The sequence below is a fragment of the Pimephales promelas genome, chromosome 13 (genome assembly GCF_988280905.1).
Source record: "Pimephales promelas chromosome 13, fPimPro1.hap1.1, whole genome shotgun sequence".
Classification (NCBI taxonomy): Eukaryota; Metazoa; Chordata; class Actinopteri; order Cypriniformes; family Leuciscidae; genus Pimephales; species Pimephales promelas.
In genome coordinates this window covers 3,751,706-3,772,679 of record NC_142781.1, presented here as the reverse complement: position 1 = coordinate 3,772,679, position 20,974 = coordinate 3,751,706, and the positions used below count along the sequence as shown (strand labels likewise).

The 20,974-nt window shown below is 45.9% G+C and overlaps 14 non-coding genes across 14 annotated transcripts; 8 read left to right on the top strand and 6 right to left on the bottom strand.

The window, feature by feature from the left end:
• The first annotated feature begins 59 nt into the window (after positions 1 to 59).
• trnad-guc (transfer RNA aspartic acid (anticodon GUC)) lies at positions 60 to 131 on the top strand. The gene has a single exon. It is a non-coding gene; the product is annotated as a tRNA-Asp (tRNA).
• A 465-nt stretch (positions 132 to 596) lies between these two features.
• LOC148974525 (U5 spliceosomal RNA) lies at positions 597 to 712 on the bottom strand. The gene has a single exon (XR_016146181.1). It is a non-coding gene; the product is annotated as a U5 spliceosomal RNA (small nuclear RNA).
• A 700-nt stretch (positions 713 to 1,412) lies between these two features.
• On the top strand, positions 1,413 to 1,484 carry trnad-guc (transfer RNA aspartic acid (anticodon GUC)). Its single transcript has one exon. It is a non-coding gene; the product is annotated as a tRNA-Asp (tRNA).
• A 2,687-nt stretch (positions 1,485 to 4,171) lies between these two features.
• Positions 4,172 to 4,287, bottom strand: LOC148974523 (U5 spliceosomal RNA). The gene has a single exon (XR_016146180.1). It is a non-coding gene; the product is annotated as a U5 spliceosomal RNA (small nuclear RNA).
• A 700-nt stretch (positions 4,288 to 4,987) lies between these two features.
• trnad-guc (transfer RNA aspartic acid (anticodon GUC)) lies at positions 4,988 to 5,059 on the top strand. Its single transcript has one exon. It is a non-coding gene; the product is annotated as a tRNA-Asp (tRNA).
• Positions 5,060 to 7,209: 2,150 nt separating this feature from the next.
• Positions 7,210 to 7,281, top strand: trnad-guc (transfer RNA aspartic acid (anticodon GUC)). Its single transcript has one exon. It is a non-coding gene; the product is annotated as a tRNA-Asp (tRNA).
• A 465-nt stretch (positions 7,282 to 7,746) lies between these two features.
• On the bottom strand, positions 7,747 to 7,862 carry LOC148974520 (U5 spliceosomal RNA). Its single transcript, XR_016146179.1, has one exon. It is a non-coding gene; the product is annotated as a U5 spliceosomal RNA (small nuclear RNA).
• A 1,294-nt stretch (positions 7,863 to 9,156) lies between these two features.
• On the top strand, positions 9,157 to 9,228 carry trnad-guc (transfer RNA aspartic acid (anticodon GUC)). The gene has a single exon. It is a non-coding gene; the product is annotated as a tRNA-Asp (tRNA).
• A 3,459-nt stretch (positions 9,229 to 12,687) lies between these two features.
• Positions 12,688 to 12,803, bottom strand: LOC148974518 (U5 spliceosomal RNA). The gene has a single exon (XR_016146178.1). It is a non-coding gene; the product is annotated as a U5 spliceosomal RNA (small nuclear RNA).
• A 700-nt stretch (positions 12,804 to 13,503) lies between these two features.
• On the top strand, positions 13,504 to 13,575 carry trnad-guc (transfer RNA aspartic acid (anticodon GUC)). The gene has a single exon. It is a non-coding gene; the product is annotated as a tRNA-Asp (tRNA).
• A 2,687-nt stretch (positions 13,576 to 16,262) lies between these two features.
• On the bottom strand, positions 16,263 to 16,378 carry LOC148974516 (U5 spliceosomal RNA). The gene has a single exon (XR_016146177.1). It is a non-coding gene; the product is annotated as a U5 spliceosomal RNA (small nuclear RNA).
• A 700-nt stretch (positions 16,379 to 17,078) lies between these two features.
• trnad-guc (transfer RNA aspartic acid (anticodon GUC)) lies at positions 17,079 to 17,150 on the top strand. The gene has a single exon. It is a non-coding gene; the product is annotated as a tRNA-Asp (tRNA).
• A 2,094-nt stretch (positions 17,151 to 19,244) lies between these two features.
• On the bottom strand, positions 19,245 to 19,360 carry LOC148974514 (U5 spliceosomal RNA). The gene has a single exon (XR_016146176.1). It is a non-coding gene; the product is annotated as a U5 spliceosomal RNA (small nuclear RNA).
• Positions 19,361 to 20,060: 700 nt separating this feature from the next.
• Positions 20,061 to 20,132, top strand: trnad-guc (transfer RNA aspartic acid (anticodon GUC)). The gene has a single exon. It is a non-coding gene; the product is annotated as a tRNA-Asp (tRNA).
• The last annotated feature ends 842 nt before the right edge of the window (positions 20,133 to 20,974 follow it).

The window sequence follows — 20,974 nt, the reverse complement described above, 5'->3', positions numbered from 1 at the left end:
CTTCTCAACGGCTGAGCATACAATGCCGTACCGCTCAGACACACTGCTGTGACGACCGGTCCTCGTTAGTATAGTGGACAGTATCTCCGCCTGTCACGCGGAAGACCGGGGTTCGATTCCCCGACGGGGAGGCTTCTTCTTTACCACGGACAAACACCTTGTATGAGCTCATGCTCTGCCGTGAAAACTGCTGATAAAGCCAACCCTGCCGTTCAAGTCTCACCTGAGGGTGGTAAGCTAATTCTATTTGAAAGGTTTTACTTTCAAGATAGCATTTGCATTGGTTTGTAAAAGGTTGGTTTATGCATGTTTGACCTGAGTTTGTGTGGCATTTCCAGTGTTGCATTTCCAATCTGACCAGCAGGGGTCACCAGTGTGGCCTTCCGAATGCGTTGAAACAGTTAATCAATTTGCAAAGCAATCAGTTGAAAGCTTTGAAAAGCTTTGTTTCTCCCAACACTACCCTTTTGTGTTTCGTAAACCTTACAATCATTCTGCTGACCCAAGATTTGAAGTTGTGAACTGGGAAAGTGGCAATGGTTTGACCAAAACCCAGCTCCAAACAAAAAGTCTTCTGTTTTTGAACAAAGGCATTTAGCTCTACTGTGAGCAGAGCATCCAAAAATACCAATAACTCGCAAACGTTCCCCTCCACGGAAATCTTTAGTAAAAGGCGAAAGATTTATGCGTGAATGAAGAGAAACTCGAGCTGTAACCATGAGACGTTGGGACAATGTGCTATCACACACATGCCACCATGCTCAGCAAGGGTAATGTCTGGTGCAGGCTCCTCCCACCCAGCTTTTTGTCTTTTTTTGTTAAAAACAATAATATAGCCATTTCCATTAGAGGATGGAGCAAATGTAATAAGAATCTGCCCCATCACCAGATGACCGGCAAACCCTGTCTAAGAGGATGTCCCTGAATCCAGTAGTACGTGGAAGACCAGTGTCTAGAATTCGCTTGATATTTTAATGGAACTTTCTGGAGGCTAAATGAACAAACCCTTCATCTCCTTGGATTGCAGGTGGATTCCTCCACAGGAGAGGGAGAGGCATACAATGCCGTACCGCTCAGGGACACTGCTTTGACGACCGGTCCTCGTTAGTATAGTTAGTAAACCCTGTCTAAGAGGATGTCCCTGAATCCAGTAGTATGTGGAAGACCAGTGTCTAGAATTCGCATGAGGTTTTTAGGAACTTTCTGGAGGCTAAATGAACAAACCCTTTATCTCCTTGGATTGCAGGTGGATTCCTCCACAGGAGAGGGAAAGCTCCTCTTCCTGCCCCCCTTGGCCAAAATGAAAGGCTTAAATAACAATAACTCCCATAAAGCATGTCCAGTATTAATTGACTTCTCAACGGCTGAGCATACAATGCCGTACCGCTCAGGGACACTGCTGTGACGACCGGTCCTCGTTAGTATAGTGGACAGTATCTCCGCCTGTCACGCGGAAGACCGGGGTTCGATTCCCCGACGGGGAGGCTTCTTCTTTACCACGGACAAACACCTTGTATGAGCTCGTGCTCTGCCGTGGAAACTGCTGATAAAGCCAACCCTGCCGTTCAAGACTCACCTGAGGGTGGTAAGCTAATTCTATTTGAAAGGTTTTACTTTCAAGATAGCATTTGCATTGGTTTGTAATAGGTTGGTTTATGCATGTTTGACCTAAGTTTGTGTGGCATTTCCACTATTGCATTTCCAATCTGACCAGCAGGGTTCACCAGTGTGGCCATCCGAATGCGTTGAAACATTAGAGGATGGAGCAAATGTAATAAGAATCTGCCCCATCACCAGATGACCGGCAAACCCTGTCTAAGAGGATGTCCCTGAATCCAGTAGTACGTGGAAGACCAGTGTCTAGAATTCGCTTGATATTTTAATGGAACTTTCTGGAGGCTAAATGAAAAAACCCTTCATCTCCTTGGATTGCAGGTGGATTCCTCCACAGGAGAGGGAGAGGCACACAAAGCCGTACCGCTCAGGGACACTGCTTTGACGACCGGTCCTCGTTAGTATAGTGGACAGTATCTCCGCCTGTCACGCGGAAGACCGGGGTTCGATTCCCCGATGGGGAGGCTTCTTCTTTACCACGGACAAACACCTTGTATGAGCTCGTGCTCTGCCGTGGAAACTGCTGATAAAGCCAACCCTGCCGTTCAAGACTCACCTGAGGGTGGTAAGCTAATTCTATTTGAAAGGTTTTACTTTCAAGATAGCATTTGCATTGGTTTGTAAAAGTTTGGTTTATGCATGTTTGACCTAAGTTTGTGTGGCATTTCCACTATTGCATTTCCAATCTGACCAGCAGGGTTCACCAGTGTGGCCATCCGAATGCGTTGAAACATTAGAGGATGGAGCAAATGTAATAAGAATCTGCCCCATCACCAGATGACTGGCAAACCCTGTCTAAGAGGATGTCCCTGAATCCAGTAGTACGTGGAAGACCAGTGTCTGGAATTCGCATGAGATTTTTAGGAACTTTCTGGAGGCTAAATGAACAAACCCTTCATATCCTTGGATTGCAGGTAGATTCCTCCACAGGAAGGCTTCTTCTTTACCATGGACAAACACCTTGTATGAGCTCATGCTCTGCCGTGGAAACTACTGATAAAGCCAACCCTGCCGTTCAAGACTCACCTGAGGGTGGTAAGCTAATTCTATTTGAAAGGTTTTACTTTCAAGATAGCATTTGCATTGGTTTGTAAAAGGTTGGTTTATGCATGTTTGACCTAAGTTTGTGTGGCATTTCCACTGTTGCATTTCCAATCTGACCAGCAGGGTTCACCAGTGTGGCCATCCGAATGCGTTGAAACATTAGAGGATGGAGCAAATGTAATAAGAATCTGCCCCATCACCAGATGACCTGCAAACCCTGTCTAAGAGGATGTCCCTGAATCCAGTAGTACGTGGAAGACCAGTGTCTGGAATTCGCATGAGATTTTTAAGAACTTTCTGGAGGCTAAATGAACAAACCCTTCATCTCCTTGGATTGCAGGTAGATTCCTCCACAGGAATGCTTCTTCTTTACCACGTACAAACACCTTGGGTGAGCTCGTGCTCTGCCGTGGAAACTGCTGATAAAGCCAACCCTGCCGTTCAAGACTCACCTGAGGGTGGTAAGCTAATTCTATTTGAAAGGTTTTACGTTCAAGATAGCATTTGCATTGGTTTGTAAAAGTTTGGTTTATGCATGTTTGACCTAAGTTTGTGTGGCATTTCCACTATTGCATTTCCAATCTGACCAGCAGGGGTCACCAGTGTGGCCATCCGAATGCGTTGAAACATTAGAGGATGGAGCAAATGTAATAAGAATCTGCCCGATCACCAGATGACCGGCACACCCTGTCTAAGAGGATGTCCCTGAATCCAGTAGTACGTGGAAGACCAGTGTCTGGAATTCGCATGAGATTTTTAGGAACTTTCTGGAGGCTAAATGAACAAACCCTTTATATCCTTGGATTGCAGGTAGATTCCTCCACAGGAGAGGGAGAGCTCCTCTTCCTGCCCCTCTTGGCCAAAATGAAAGGCTTAGATAACAATAACTCCCATAAAGCATGTCCAGTATTAATTGACTTCTCAACGGCTGAGCATACAATGCCGTACCGCTCAGGGACACTGCTGTGACGACCGGTCCTCATTAGTATAGTGGACAGTATCTCCGCCTGTCACGCGGAAGACCGGGGTTCGATTCCCCGACGGGGAGGCTTCTTCTTTACCACGGACAAACACCTTGTATGAGCTCATGCTCTGCCGTGGAAACTGCTGATAAAGCCAACCCTGCCGTTCAAGTCTCACCTGAGGGTGGTAAGCTAATTCTATTTGAAAGGTTTTACTTTCAAGATAGCATTTGCATTGGTTTGTAAAAGGTTGGTTTATGCATGTTTGACCTGAGTTTGTGTGGCATTTCCAGTGTTGCATTTCCAATCTGACCAGCAGGGGTCACCAGTGTGGCCTTCCGAATGCGTTGAAACAGTTAATCAATTTGCAAAGCAATCAGTTGAAAGCTTTGAAAAGCTTTGTTTCTCCCAACACTACCCTTTTGTGTTTCGTAAACCTTACAATCATTCTGCTGACCCAAGATTTGAAGTTGTGAACTGGGAAAGTGGCAATGGTTTGACCAAAACCCAGCTCCAAACAAAAAGTCTTCTGTTTTTGAACAAAGGCATTTAGCTCTACTGTGAGCAGAGCATCCAAAAATACCAATAACTCGCAAACGTTCCCCTCCACGGAAATCTTTAGTAAAAGGCGAAAGATTTATGCGTGAATGAAGAGAAACTCGAGCTGTAACCATGAGACGTTGGGACAATGTGCTATCACACACATGCCACCATGCTCAGCAAGGGTAATGTCTGGTGCAGGCTCCTCCCACCCAGCTTTTTGTCTTTTTTTGTTAAAAACAATAATATAGCCATTTCCATTAGAGGATGGAGCAAATGTAATAAGAATCTGCCCCATCACCAGATGACCGGCAAACCCTGTCTAAGAGGATGTCCCTGAATCCAGTAGTACGTGGAAGACCAGTGTCTAGAATTCGCTTGATATTTTAATGGAACTTTCTGGAGGCTAAATGAACAAACCCTTCATCTCCTTGGATTGCAGGTGGATTCCTCCACAGGAGAGGGAGAGGCATACAATGCCGTACCGCTCAGGGACACTGCTTTGACGACCGGTCCTCGTTAGTATAGTTAGTAAACCCTGTCTAAGAGGATGTCCCTGAATCCAGTAGTATGTGGAAGACCAGTGTCTAGAATTCGCATGAGGTTTTTAGGAACTTTCTGGAGGCTAAATGAACAAACCCTTTATCTCCTTGGATTGCAGGTGGATTCCTCCACAGGAGAGGGAAAGCTCCTCTTCCTGCCCCCCTTGGCCAAAGTGAAAGGCTTAAATAACAATAACTCCCATAAAGCATGTCCAGTATTAATTGACTTCTCAACGGCTGAGCATACAATGCCGTACCGCTCAGGGACACTGCTGTGACGACCGGTCCTCGTTAGTATAGTGGACAGTATCTCCGCCTGTCACGCGGAAGACCGGGGTTCGATTCCCCGACGGGGAGGCTTCTTCTTTACCACGGACAAACACCTTGTATGAGCTCGTGCTCTGCCGTGGAAACTGCTGATAAAGCCAACCCTGCCGTTCAAGACTCACCTGAGGGTGGTAAGCTAATTCTATTTGAAAGGTTTTACTTTCAAGATAGCATTTGCATTGGTTTGTAATAGGTTGGTTTATGCATGTTTGACCTAAGTTTGTGTGGCATTTCCACTATTGCATTTCCAATCTGACCAGCAGGGTTCACCAGTGTGGCCATCCGAATGCGTTGAAACATTAGAGGATGGAGCAAATGTAATAAGAATCTGCCCCATCACCAGATGACCGGCAAACCCTGTCTAAGAGGATGTCCCTGAATCCAGTAGTACGTGGAAGACCAGTGTCTAGAATTCGCTTGATATTTTAATGGAACTTTCTGGAGGCTAAATGAAAAAACCCTTCATCTCCTTGGATTGCAGGTGGATTCCTCCACAGGAGAGGGAGAGGCACACAAAGCCGTACCGCTCAGGGACACTGCTTTGACGACCGGTCCTCGTTAGTATAGTGGACAGTATCTCCGCCTGTCACGCGGAAGACCGGGGTTCGATTCCCCGATGGGGAGGCTTCTTCTTTACCACGGACAAACACCTTGTATGAGCTCGTGCTCTGCCGTGGAAACTGCTGATAAAGCCAACCCTGCCGTTCAAGACTCACCTGAGGGTGGTAAGCTAATTCTATTTGAAAGGTTTTACTTTCAAGATAGCATTTGCATTGGTTTGTAAAAGTTTGGTTTATGCATGTTTGACCTAAGTTTGTGTGGCATTTCCACTATTGCATTTCCAATCTGACCAGCAGGGTTCACCAGTGTGGCCATCCGAATGCGTTGAAACATTAGAGGATGGAGCAAATGTAATAAGAATCTGCCCCATCACCAGATGACTGGCAAACCCTGTCTAAGAGGATGTCCCTGAATCCAGTAGTACGTGGAAGACCAGTGTCTGGAATTCGCATGAGATTTTTAGGAACTTTCTGGAGGCTAAATGAACAAACCCTTCATATCCTTGGATTGCAGGTAGATTCCTCCACAGGAAGGCTTCTTCTTTACCATGGACAAACACCTTGTATGAGCTCATGCTCTGCCGTGGAAACTACTGATAAAGCCAACCCTGCCGTTCAAGACTCACCTGAGGGTGGTAAGCTAATTCTATTTGAAAGGTTTTACTTTCAAGATAGCATTTGCATTGGTTTGTAAAAGGTTGGTTTATGCATGTTTGACCTAAGTTTGTGTGGCATTTCCACTGTTGCATTTCCAATCTGACCAGCAGGGTTCACCAGTGTGGCCATCCGAATGCGTTGAAACATTAGAGGATGGAGCAAATGTAATAAGAATCTGCCCCATCACCAGATGACCTGCAAACCCTGTCTAAGAGGATGTCCCTGAATCCAGTAGTACGTGGAAGACCAGTGTCTGGAATTCGCATGAGATTTTTAAGAACTTTCTGGAGGCTAAATGAACAAACCCTTCATCTCCTTGGATTGCAGGTAGATTCCTCCACAGGAATGCTTCTTCTTTACCACGTACAAACACCTTGGGTGAGCTCGTGCTCTGCCGTGGAAACTGCTGATAAAGCCAACCCTGCCGTTCAAGACTCACCTGAGGGTGGTAAGCTAATTCTATTTGAAAGGTTTTACGTTCAAGATAGCATTTGCATTGGTTTGTAAAAGTTTGGTTTATGCATGTTTGACCTAAGTTTGTGTGGCATTTCCACTATTGCATTTCCAATCTGACCAGCAGGGGTCACCAGTGTGGCCATCCGAATGCGTTGAAACATTAGAGGATGGAGCAAATGTAATAAGAATCTGCCCGATCACCAGATGACCGGCACACCCTGTCTAAGAGGATGTCCCTGAATCCAGTAGTACGTGGAAGACCAGTGTCTGGAATTCGCATGAGATTTTTAGGAACTTTCTGGAGGCTAAATGAACAAACCCTTTATATCCTTGGATTGCAGGTAGATTCCTCCACAGGAGAGGGAGAGCTCCTCTTCCTGCCCCTCTTGGCCAAAATGAAAGGCTTAGATAACAATAACTCCCATAAAGCATGTCCAGTATTAATTGACTTCTCAACGGCTGAGCATACAATGCCGTACCGCTCAGGGACACTGCTGTGACGACCGGTCCTCGTTAGTATAGTGGACAGTATCTCCGCCTGTCACGCGGAAGACCGGGGTTCGATTCCCCGACGGGGAGGCTTCTTCTTTACCACGGACAAACACCTTGTATGAGCTCATGCTCTGCCGTGGAAACTGCTGATAAAGCCAACCCTGCCGTTCAAGTCTCACCTGAGGGTGGTAAGCTAATTCTATTTGAAAGGTTTTACTTTCAAGATAGCATTTGCATTGGTTTGTAAAAGGTTGGTTTATGCATGTTTGACCTGAGTTTGTGTGGCATTTCCAGTGTTGCATTTCCAATCTGACCAGCAGGGGTCACCAGTGTGGCCTTCCGAATGCGTTGAAACAGTTAATCAATTTGCAAAGCAATCAGTTGAAAGCTTTGAAAAGCTTTGTTTCTCCCAACACTACCCTTTTGTGTTTCGTAAACCTTACAATCATTCTGCTGACCCAAGATTTGAAGTTGTGAACTGGGAAAGTGGCAATGGTTTGACCAAAACCCAGCTCCAAACAAAAAGTCTTCTGTTTTTGAACAAAGGCATTTAGCTCTACTGTGAGCAGAGCATCCAAAAATACCAATAACTCGCAAACGTTCCCCTCCACGGAAATCTTTAGTAAAAGGCGAAAGATTTATGCGTGAATGAAGAGAAACTCGAGCTGTAACCATGAGACGTTGGGACAATGTGCTATCACACACATGCCACCATGCTCAGCAAGGGTAATGTCTGGTGCAGGCTCCTCCCACCCAGCTTTTTGTCTTTTTTTGTTAAAAACAATAATATAGCCATTTCCATTAGAGGATGGAGCAAATGTAATAAGAATCTGCCCCATCACCAGATGACCGGCAAACCCTGTCTAAGAGGATGTCCCTGAATCCAGTAGTACGTGGAAGACCAGTGTCTAGAATTCGCTTGATATTTTAATGGAACTTTCTGGAGGCTAAATGAACAAACCCTTCATCTCCTTGGATTGCAGGTGGATTCCTCCACAGGAGAGGGAGAGGCATACAATGCCGTACCGCTCAGGGACACTGCTTTGACGACCGGTCCTCGTTAGTATAGTTAGTAAACCCTGTCTAAGAGGATGTCCCTGAATCCAGTAGTATGTGGAAGACCAGTGTCTAGAATTCGCATGAGGTTTTTAGGAACTTTCTGGAGGCTAAATGAACAAACCCTTTATCTCCTTGGATTGCAGGTGGATTCCTCCACAGGAGAGGGAAAGCTCCTCTTCCTGCCCCCCTTGGCCAAAATGAAAGGCTTAAATAACAATAACTCCCATAAAGCATGTCCAGTATTAATTGACTTCTCAACGGCTGAGCATACAATGCCGTACCGCTCAGGGACACTGCTGTGACGACCGGTCCTCGTTAGTATAGTGGACAGTATCTCCGCCTGTCACGCGGAAGACCGGGGTTCGATTCCCCGATGGGGAGGCTTCTTCTTTACCACGGACAAACACCTTGTATGAGCTCGTGCTCTGCCGTGGAAACTGCTGATAAAGCCAACCCTGCCGTTCAAGACTCACCTGAGGGTGGTAAGCTAATTCTATTTGAAAGGTTTTACTTTCAAGATAGCATTTGCATTGGTTTGTAATAGGTTGGTTTATGCATGTTTGACCTAAGTTTGTGTGGCATTTCCACTATTGCATTTCCAATCTGACCAGCAGGGTTCACCAGTGTGGCCATCCGAATGCGTTGAAACATTAGAGGATGGAGCAAATGTAATAAGAATCTGCCCCATCACCAGATGACCGGCAAACCCTGTCTAAGAGGATGTCCCTGAATCCAGTAGTACGTGGAAGACCAGTGTCTAGAATTCGCTTGATATTTTAATGGAACTTTCTGGAGGCTAAATGAAAAAACCCTTCATCTCCTTGGATTGCAGGTGGATTCCTCCACAGGAGAGGGAGAGGCACACAAAGCCGTACCGCTCAGGGACACTGCTTTGACGACCGGTCCTCGTTAGTATAGTGGACAGTACCTCCGCCTGTCACGCGGAAGACCGGGGTTCGATTCCCCGATGGGGAGGCTTCTTCTTTACCACGGACAAACACCTTGTATGAGCTCGTGCTCTGCCGTGGAAACTGCTGATAAAGCCAACCCTGCCGTTCAAGACTCACCTGAGGGTGGTAAGCTAATTCTATTTGAAAAGTTTTACTTTCAAGATAGCATTTGCATTGGTTTGTAAAAGTTTGGTTTATGCATGTTTGACCTAAGTTTGTGTGGCATTTCCACTATTGCATTTCCAATCTGACCAGCAGGGTTCACCAGTGTGGCCATCCGAATGCGTTGAAACATTAGAGGATGGAGCAAATGTAATAAGAATCTGCCCCATCACCAGATGACTGGCAAACCCTGTCTAAGAGGATGTCCCTGAATCCAGTAGTACGTGGAAGACCAGTGTCTAGAATTCGCATGAGATTTTTAGGAACTTTCTGGAGGCTAAATGAACAAACCCTTCATATCCTTGGATTGCAGGTGGATTCCTCCACAGGAGAGGGAGAGCTCCTCTTCCTGCCCCTCTTGGCCAAAATGAAAGGCTTAAATAACAATAACTCCCATAAAGCATGTCCAGTATTAATTGACTTTTTAACGGCTGAGCATACAATGCCGTACCGCTCAGGGACACTGCTGTGACGACCGGACCTCGTTAGTATAGCGGACAGTATCTCTGCCTGTCACGCGGAAGACCGGGGTTCGATTCCCCGACGGGGAGGCTTCTTCTTTACCACGGACAAACACCTTGTATGAGCTCATGCTCTGCCGTGGAAACTGCTGATAAAGCCAACCCTGCCGTTCAAGTCTCACCTGAGGGTGGTAAGCTAATTCTATTTGAAAGGTTTTACTTTCAAGATAGCATTTGCATTGGTTTGTAAAAGGTTGGTTTATGCATGTTTGACCTAAGTTTGTGTGGCATTTCCACTATTGCATTTCCAATCTGACCAGCAGGGTTCACCAGTGTGGCCATCCGAATGCGTTGAAACATTAGAGGATGGAGCAAATGTAATAAGAATCTGCCCCATCACCAGATGACTGGCAAACCCTGTCTAAGAGGATGTCCCTGAATCCAGTAGTACGTGGAAGACCAGTGTCTGGAATTCGCATGAGATTTTTAGGAACTTTCTGGAGGCTAAATGAACAAACCCTTCATATCCTTGGATTGCAGGTGGATTCCTCCACAGGAGAGGGAGAGCTCCTCTTCCTGCCCCTCTTGGCCAAAATGAAAGGCTTAAATAACAATAACTCCCATAAAGCATGTCCAGTATTAATTGACTTCTCAACGGCTGAGCATACAATGCCGTACCGCTCAGGGACACTGCTGTGACGACCGGTCCTCGTTAGTATAGCGGATAGTATCTCTGCCTGTCACGCGGAAGACCGGGGTTCGATTCCCCGACGGGGAGGCTTCTTCTTTACCACGGACAAACACCTTGTATGAGCTCATGCTCTGCCGTGGAAACTGCTGATAAAGCCAACCCTGCCGTTCAAGTCTCACCTGAGGGTGGTAAGCTAATTCTATTTGAAAGGTTTTACTTTCAAGATAGCATTTGCATTGGTTTGTAAAAGGTTGGTTTATGCATGTTTGACCTAAGTTTGTGTGGCATTTCCACTGTTGCATTTCCAATCTGACCAGCAGGGTTCACCAATGTGGCCATCCGAATGCGTTGAAACATTAGAGGATGGAGCAAATGTAATAAGAATCTGCCCGATCACCAGATGACCGGCACACCCTGTCTAAGAGGATGTCCCTGAATCCAGTAGTACGTGGAAGACCAGTGTCTGGAATTCGCATGAGATTTTTAGGAACTTTCTGGAGGCTAAATGAACAAACCCTTCATCTCCTTGGATTGCAGGTAGATTCCTCCACAGGAAGGCTTCTTCTTTACCATGGACAAACACCTTGTATGAGCTCATGCTCTGCCGTGGAAACTACTGATAAAGCCAACCCTGCCGTTCAAGACTCACCTGAGGGTGGTAAGCTAATTCTATTTGAAAGGTTTTACTTTCAAGATAGCATTTGCATTGGTTTGTAAAAGGTTGGTTTATGCATGTTTGACCTAAGTTTGTGTGGCATTTCCACTGTTGCATTTCCAATCTGACCAGCAGGGTTCACCAGTGTGGCCATCCGAATGCGTTGAAACATTAGAGGATGGAGCAAATGTAATAAGAATCTGCCCCATCACCAGATGACCTGCAAACCCTGTCTAAGAGGATGTCCCTGAATCCAGTAGTACGTGGAAGACCAGTGTCTGGAATTCGCATGAGATTTTTAAGAACTTTCTGGAGGCTAAATGAACAAACCCTTCATCTCCTTGGATTGCAGGTAGATTCCTCCACAGGAATGCTTCTTCTTTACCACGGACAAACACCTTGTATGAGCTCGTGCTCTGCCGTGGAAACTGCTGATAAAGCCAACCCTGCCGTTCAAGACTCACCTGAGGGTGGTAAGCTAATTCTATTTGAAAGGTTTTACTTTCAAGATAGCATTTGCATTGGTTTGTAAAAGTTTGGTTTATGCATGTTTGACCTAAGTTTGTGTGGCATTTCCACTATTGCATTTCCAATCTGACCAGCAGGGGTCACCAGTGTGGCCATCCGAATGCGTTGAAACATTAGAGGATGGAGCAAATGTAATAAGAATCTGCCCGATCACCAGATGACCGGCACACCCTGTCTAAGAGGATGTCCCTGAATCCAGTAGTACGTGGAAGACCAGTGTCTGGAATTCGCATGAGATTTTTAGGAACTTTCTGGAGGCTAAATGAACAAACCCTTCATATCCTTGGATTGCAGGTGGATTCCTCCACAGGAGAGGGAGAGCTCCTCTTCCTGCCCCTCTTGGCCAAAATGAAAGGCTTAGATAACAATAACTCCCATAAAGCATGTCCAGTATTAATTGACTTCTCAACGGCTGAGCATACAATGCCGTACCGCTCAGGGACACTGCTGTGACGACCGGTCCTCGTTAGTATAGTGGACAGTATCTCCGCCTGTCACGCGGAAGACCGGGGTTCGATTCCCAGACGGGGAGGCTTCTTCTTTACCACGGACAAACACCTTGTATGAGCTCATGCTCTGCCGTGGAAACTGCTGATAAAGCCAACCCTGCCGTTCAAGTCTCACCTGAGGGTGGTAAGCTAATTCTATTTGAAAGGTTTTACTTTCAAGATAGCATTTGCATTGGTTTGTAAAAGGTTGGTTTATGCATGTTTGACCTGAGTTTGTGTGGCATTTCCAGTGTTGCATTTCTAATCTGACCAGCAGGGGTCACCAGTGTGGCCTTCCGAATGCGTTGAAACAGTTAATCAATTTGCAAAGCAATCAGTTGAAAGCTTTGTTTCTCCCAACACTACCCTTTTGTGTTTCGTAAACCTTACAATCATTCTGCTGACCCAAGATTTGAAGTTGTGAACTGGGAAAGTGGCAATGGTTTGACCAAAACCCAGCTCCAAACAAAAAGTCTTCTGTTTTTGAACAAAGGCATTTAGCTCTACTGTGAGCAGAGCATCCAAAAATACCAATAACTCGCAAACGTTCCCCTCCACGGAAATCTTTAGTAAAAGGCGAAAGATTTATGCGTGAATGAAGAGAAACTCGAGCTGTAACCATGAGACGTTGGGACAATGTGCTATCACACACATGCCACCATGCTCAGCAAGGGTAATGTCTGGTGCAGGCTCCTCCCACCCAGCTTTTTGTCTTTTTTTGTTAAAAACAATAATATAGCCATTTCCATTAGAGGATGGAGCAAATGTAATAAGAATCTGCCCCATCACCAGATGACCGGCAAACCCTGTCTAAGAGGATGTCCCTGAATCCAGTAGTACGTGGAAGACCAGTGTCTAGAATTCGCTTGATATTTTAATGGAACTTTCTGGAGGCTAAATGAACAAACCCTTCATCTCCTTGGATTGCAGGTGGATTCCTCCACAGGAGAGGGAGAGGCATACAATGCCGTACCGCTCAGGGACACTGCTTTGACGACCGGTCCTCGTTAGTATAGTTAGTAAACCCTGTCTAAGAGGATGTCCCTGAATCCAGTAGTATGTGGAAGACCAGTGTCTAGAATTCGCATGAGGTTTTTAGGAACTTTCTGGAAGCTAAATGAACAAACCCTTTATCTCCTTGGATTGCAGGTGGATTCCTCCACAGGAGAGGGAAAGCTCCTCTTCCTGCCCCCCTTGGCCAAAATGAAAGGCTTAAATAACAATAACTCCCATAAAGCATGTCCAGTATTAATTGACTTCTCAACGGCTGAGCATACAATGCCGTACCGCTCAGGGACACTGCTGTGACGACCGGTCCTCGTTAGTATAGTGGACAGTATCTCCGCCTGTCACGCGGAAGACCGGGGTTCGATTCCCCGACGGGGAGGCTTCTTCTTTACCACGGACAAACACCTTGTATGAGCTCGTGCTCTGCCGTGGAAACTGCTGATAAAGCCAACCCTGCCGTTCAAGACTCACCTGAGGGTGGTAAGCTAATTCTATTTGAAAGGTTTTACTTTCAAGATAGCATTTGCATTGGTTTGTAATAGGTTGGTTTATGCATGTTTGACCTAAGTTTGTGTGGCATTTCCACTATTGCATTTCCAATCTGACCAGCAGGGTTCACCAGTGTGGCCATCCGAATGCGTTGAAACATTAGAGGATGGAGCAAATGTAATAAGAATCTGCCCCATCACCAGATGACCGGCAAACCCTGTCTAAGAGGATGTCCCTGAATCCAGTAGTACGTGGAAGACCAGTGTCTAGAATTCGCTTGATATTTTAATGGAACTTTCTGGAGGCTAAATGAAAAAACCCTTCATCTCCTTGGATTGCAGGTGGATTCCTCCACAGGAGAGGGAGAGGCACACAAAGCCGTACCGCTCAGGGACACTGCTTTGACGACCGGTCCTCGTTAGTATAGTGGACAGTATCTCCGCCTGTCACGCGGAAGACCGGGGTTCGATTCCCCGATGGGGAGGCTTCTTCTTTACCACGGACAAACACCTTGTATGAGCTCGTGCTCTGCCGTGGAAACTGCTGATAAAGCCAACCCTGCCGTTCAAGACTCACCTGAGGGTGGTAAGCTAATTCTATTTGAAAGGTTTTACTTTCAAGATAGCATTTGCATTGGTTTGTAAAAGTTTGGTTTATGCATGTTTGACCTAAGTTTGTGTGGCATTTCCACTATTGCATTTCCAATCTGACCAGCAGGGTTCACCAGTGTGGCCATCCGAATGCGTTGAAACATTAGAGGATGGAGCAAATGTAATAAGAATCTGCCCCATCACCAGATGACTGGCAAACCCTGTCTAAGAGGATGTCCCTGAATCCAGTAGTACGTGGAAGACCAGTGTCTGGAATTCGCATGAGATTTTTAGGAACTTTCTGGAGGCTAAATGAACAAACCCTTCATATCCTTGGATTGCAGGTAGATTCCTCCACAGGAAGGCTTCTTCTTTACCATGGACAAACACCTTGTATGAGCTCATGCTCTGCCGTGGAAACTACTGATAAAGCCAACCCTGCCGTTCAAGACTCACCTGAGGGTGGTAAGCTAATTCTATTTGAAAGGTTTTACTTTCAAGATAGCATTTGCATTGGTTTGTAAAAGGTTGGTTTATGCATGTTTGACCTAAGTTTGTGTGGCATTTCCACTGTTGCATTTCCAATCTGACCAGCAGGGTTCACCAGTGTGGCCATCCGAATGCGTTGAAACATTAGAGGATGGAGCAAATGTAATAAGAATCTGCCCCATCACCAGATGACCTGCAAACCCTGTCTAAGAGGATGTCCCTGAATCCAGTAGTACGTGGAAGACCAGTGTCTGGAATTCGCATGAGATTTTTAAGAACTTTCTGGAGGCTAAATGAACAAACCCTTCATCTCCTTGGATTGCAGGTAGATTCCTCCACAGGAATGCTTCTTCTTTACCACGTACAAACACCTTGGGTGAGCTCGTGCTCTGCCGTGGAAACTGCTGATAAAGCCAACCCTGCCGTTCAAGACTCACCTGAGGGTGGTAAGCTAATTCTATTTGAAAGGTTTTACGTTCAAGATAGCATTTGCATTGGTTTGTAAAAGTTTGGTTTATGCATGTTTGACCTAAGTTTGTGTGGCATTTCCACTATTGCATTTCCAATCTGACCAGCAGGGGTCACCAGTGTGGCCATCCGAATGCGTTGAAACATTAGAGGATGGAGCAAATGTAATAAGAATCTGCCCGATCACCAGATGACCGGCACACCCTGTCTAAGAGGATGTCCCTGAATCCAGTAGTACGTGGAAGACCAGTGTCTGGAATTCGCATGAGATTTTTAGGAACTTTCTGGAGGCTAAATGAACAAACCCTTTATATCCTTGGATTGCAGGTAGATTCCTCCACAGGAGAGGGAGAGCTCCTCTTCCTGCCCCTCTTGGCCAAAATGAAAGGCTTAGATAACAATAACTCCCATAAAGCATGTCCAGTATTAATTGACTTCTCAACGGCTGAGCATACAATGCCGTACCGCTCAGGGACACTGCTGTGACGACCGGTCCTCATTAGTATAGTGGACAGTATCTCCGCCTGTCACGCGGAAGACCGGGGTTCGATTCCCCGACGGGGAGGCTTCTTCTTTACCACGGACAAACACCTTGTATGAGCTCATGCTCTGCCGTGGAAACTGCTGATAAAGCCAACCCTGCCGTTCAAGTCTCACCTGAGGGTGGTAAGCTAATTCTATTTGAAAGGTTTTACTTTCAAGATAGCATTTGCATTGGTTTGTAAAAGGTTGGTTTATGCATGTTTGACCTGAGTTTGTGTGGCATTTCCAGTGTTGCATTTCCAATCTGACCAGCAGGGGTCACCAGTGTGGCCTTCCGAATGCGTTGAAACAGTTAATCAATTTGCAAAGCAATCAGTTGAAAGCTTTGAAAAGCTTTGTTTCTCCCAACACTACCCTTTTGTGTTTCGTAAACCTTACAATCATTCTGCTGACCCAAGATTTGAAGTTGTGAACTGGGAAAGTGGCAATGGTTTGACCAAAACCCAGCTCCAAACAAAAAGTCTTCTGTTTTTGAACAAAGGCATTTAGCTCTACTGTGAGCAGAGCATCCAAAAATACCAATAACTCGCAAACGTTCCCCTCCACGGAAATCTTTAGTAAAAGGCGAAAGATTTATGCGTGAATGAAGAGAAACTCGAGCTGTAACCATGAGACGTTGGGACAATGTGCTATCACACACATGCCACCATGCTCAGCAAGGGTAATGTCTGGTGCAGGCTCCTCCCACCCAGCTTTTTGTCTTTTTTTGTTAAAAACAATAATATAGCCATTTCCATTAGAGGATGGAGCAAATGTAATAAGAATCTGCCCCATCACCAGATGACCGGCAAACCCTGTCTAAGAGGATGTCCCTGAATCCAGTAGTACGTGGAAGACCAGTGTCTAGAATTCGCTTGATATTTTAATGGAACTTTCTGGAGGCTAAATGAACAAACCCTTCATCTCCTTGGATTGCAGGTGGATTCCTCCACAGGAGAGGGAGAGGCATACAATGCCGTACCGCTCAGGGACACTGCTTTGACGACCGGTCCTCGTTAGTATAGTTAGTAAACCCTGTCTAAGAGGATGTCCCTGAATCCAGTAGTATGTGGAAGACCAGTGTCTAGAATTCGCATGAGGTTTTTAGGAACTTTCTGGAGGCTAAATGAACAAACCCTTTATCTCCTTGGATTGCAGGTGGATTCCTCCACAGGAGAGGGAAAGCTCCTCTTCCTGCCCCCCTTGGCCAAAGTGAAAGGCTTAAATAACAATAACTCCCATAAAGCATGTCCAGTATTAATTGACTTCTCAACGGCTGAGCATACAATGCCGTACCGCTCAGGGACACTGCTGTGACGACCGGTCCTCGTTAGTATAGTGGACAGTATCTCCGCCTGTCACGCGGAAGACCGGGGTTCGATTCCCCGACGGGGAGGCTTCTTCTTTACCACGGACAAACACCTTGTATGAGCTCGTGCTCTGCCGTGGAAACTGCTGATAAAGCCAACCCTGCCGTTCAAGACTCACCTGAGGGTGGTAAGCTAATTCTATTTGAAAGGTTTTACTTTCAAGATAGCATTTGCATTGGTTTGTAATAGGTTGGTTTATGCATGTTTGACCTAAGTTTGTGTGGCATTTCCACTATTGCATTTCCAATCTGACCAGCAGGGTTCACCAGTGTGGCCATCCGAATGCGTTGAAACATTAGAGGATGGAGCAAATGTAATAAGAATCTGCCCCATCACCAGATGACCGGCAAACCCTGTCTAAGAGGATGTCCCTGAATCCAGTAGTACGTGGAAGACCAGTGTCTAGAATTCGCTTGATATTTTAATGGAACTTTCTGGAGGCTAAATGAAAAAACCCTTCATCTCCTTGGATTGCAGGTGGATTCCTCCACAGGAAGGCTTCTTCTTTACCATGGACAAACACCTTGTATGAGCTCATGCTCTGCCGTGGAAACTACTGATAAAGCCAACCCTGCCGTTCAAGACTCACCTGAGGGTGGTAAGCTAATTCTATTTGAAAGGTTTTACTTTCAAGATAGCATTTGCATTGGTTTGTAAAAGGTTGGTTTATGCATGTTTGACCTAAGTTTGTGTGGCATTTCCACTGTTGCATTTCCAATCTGACCAGCAGGGTTCACCAGTGTGGCCATCCGAATGCGTTGAAACATTAGAGGATGGAGCAAATGTAATAAGAATCTGCCCCATCACCAGATGACCTGCAAACCCTGTCTAAGAGGATGTCCCTGAATCCAGTAGTACGTGGAAGACCAGTGTCTGGAATTCGCATGAGATTTTTAAGAACTTTCTGGAGGCTAAATGAACAAACCCTTCATCTCCTTGGATTGCAGGTAGATTCCTCCACAGGAATGCTTCTTCTTTACCACGTACAAACACCTTGGGTGAGCTCGTGCTCTGCCGTGGAAACTGCTGATAAAGCCAACCCTGCCGTTCAAGACTCACCTGAGGGTGGTAAGCTAATTCTATTTGAAAGGTTTTACGTTCAAGATAGCATTTGCATTGGTTTGTAAAAGTTTGGTTTATGCATGTTTGACCTAAGTTTGTGTGGCATTTCCACTATTGCATTTCCAATCTGACCAGCAGGGGTCACCAGTGTGGCCATCCGAATGCGTTGAAACATTAGAGGATGGAGCAAATGTAATAAGAATCTGCCCGATCACCAGATGACCGGCACACCCTGTCTAAGAGGATGTCCCTGAATCCAGTAGTACGTGGAAGACCAGTGTCTGGAATTCGCATGAGATTTTTAGGAACTTTCTGGAGGCTAAATGAACAAACCCTTTATATCCTTGGATTGCAGGTAGATTCCTCCACAGGAGAGGGAGAGCTCCTCTTCCTGCCCCTCTTGGCCAAAATGAAAGGCTTAGATAACAATAACTCCCATAAAGCATGTCCAGTATTAATTGACTTCTCAACGGCTGAGCATACAATGCCGTACCGCTCAGGGACACTGCTGTGACGACCGGTCCTCATTAGTATAGTGGACAGTATCTCCGCCTGTCACGCGGAAGACCGGGGTTCGATTCCCCGACGGGGAGGCTTCTTCTTTACCACGGACAAACACCTTGTATGAGCTCATGCTCTGCCGTGGAAACTGCTGATAAAGCCAACCCTGCCGTTCAAGTCTCACCTGAGGGTGGTAAGCTAATTCTATTTGAAAGGTTTTACTTTCAAGATAGCATTTGCATTGGTTTGTAAAAGGTTGGTTTATGCATGTTTGACCTGAGTTTGTGTGGCATTTCCAGTGTTGCATTTCCAATCTGACCAGCAGGGGTCACCAGTGTGGCCTTCCGAATGCGTTGAAACAGTTAATCAATTTGCAAAGCAATCAGTTGAAAGCTTTGAAAAGCTTTGTTTCTCCCAACACTACCCTTTTGTGTTTCGTAAACCTTACAATCATTCTGCTGACCCAAGATTTGAAGTTGTGAACTGGGAAAGTGGCAATGGTTTGACCAAAACCCAGCTCCAAACAAAAAGTCTTCTGTTTTTGAACAAAGGCATTTAGCTCTACTGTGAGCAGAGCATCCAAAAATACCAATAACTCGCAAACGTTCCCCTCCACGGAAATCTTTAGTAAAAGGCGAAAGATTTATGCGTGAATGAAGAGAAACTCGAGCTGTAACCATGAGACGTTGGGACAATGTGCTATCACACACATGCCACCATGCTCAGCAAGGGTAATGTCTGGTGCAGGCTCCTCCCACCCAGCTTTTTGTCTTTTTTTGTTAAAAACAATAATATAGCCATTTCCATTAGAGGATGGAGCAAATGTAATAAGAATCTGCCCCATCACCAGATGACCGGCAAACCCTGTCTAAGAGGATGTCCCTGAATCCAGTAGTACGTGGAAGACCAGTGTCTAGAATTCGCTTGATATTTTAATGGAACTTTCTGGAGGCTAAATGAACAAACCCTTCATCTCCTTGGATTGCAGGTGGATTCCTCCACAGGAGAGGGAGAGGCATACAATGCCGTACCGCTCAGGGACACTGCTTTGACGACCGGTCCTCGTTAGTATAGTTAGTAAACCCTGTCTAAGAGGATGTCCCTGAATCCAGTAGTATGTGGAAGACCAGTGTCTAGAATTCGCATGAGGTTTTTAGGAACTTTCTGGAGGCTAAATGAACAAACCCTTTATCTCCTTGGATTGCAGGTGGATTCCTCCACAGGAGAGGGAAAGCTCCTCTTCCTGCCCCCCTTGGCCAAAGTGAAAGGCTTAAATAACAATAACTCCCATAAAGCATGTCCAGTATTAATTGACTTCTCAACGGCTGAGCATACAATGCCGTACCGCTCAGGGACACTGCTGTGACGACCGGTCCTCGTTAGTATAGTGGACAGTATCTCCGCCTGTCACGCGGAAGACCGGGGTTCGATTCCCCGACGGGGAGGCTTCTTCTTTACCACGGACAAACACCTTGTATGAGCTCGTGCTCTGCCGTGGAAACTGCTGATAAAGCCAACCCTGCCGTTCAAGACTCACCTGAGGGTGGTAAGCTAATTCTATTTGAAAGGTTTTACTTTCAAGATAGCATTTGCATTGGTTTGTAATAGGTTGGTTTATGCATGTTTGACCTAAGTTTGTGTGGCATTTCCACTATTGCATTTCCAATCTGACCAGCAGGGTTCACCAGTGTGGCCATCCGAATGCGTTGAAACATTAGAGGATGGAGCAAATGTAATAAGAATCTGCCCCATCACCAGATGACCGGCAAACCCTGTCTAAGAGGATGTCCCTGAATCCAGTAGTACGTGGAAGACCAGTGTCTAGAATTCGCTTGATATTTTAATGGAACTTTCTGGAGGCTAAATGAAAAAACCCTTCATCTCCTTGGATTGCAGGTGGATTCCTCCACAGGAGAGGGAGAGGCACACAAAGCCGTACCGCTCAGGGACACTGCTTTGACGACCGGTCCTCGTTAGTATAGTGGACAGTATCTCCGCCTGTCACGCGGAAGACCGGGGTTCGATTCCCCGATGGGGAGGCTTCTTCTTTACCACGGACAAACACCTTGTATGAGCTCGTGCTCTGCCGTGGAAACTGCTGATAAAGCCAACCCTGCCGTTCAAGACTCACCTGAGGGTGGTAAGCTAATTCTATTTGAAAGGTTTTACTTTCAAGATAGCATTTGCATTGGTTTGTAAAAGTTTGGTTTATGCATGTTTGACCTAAGTTTGTGTGGCATTTCCACTATTGCATTTCCAATCTGACCAGCAGGGTTCACCAGTGTGG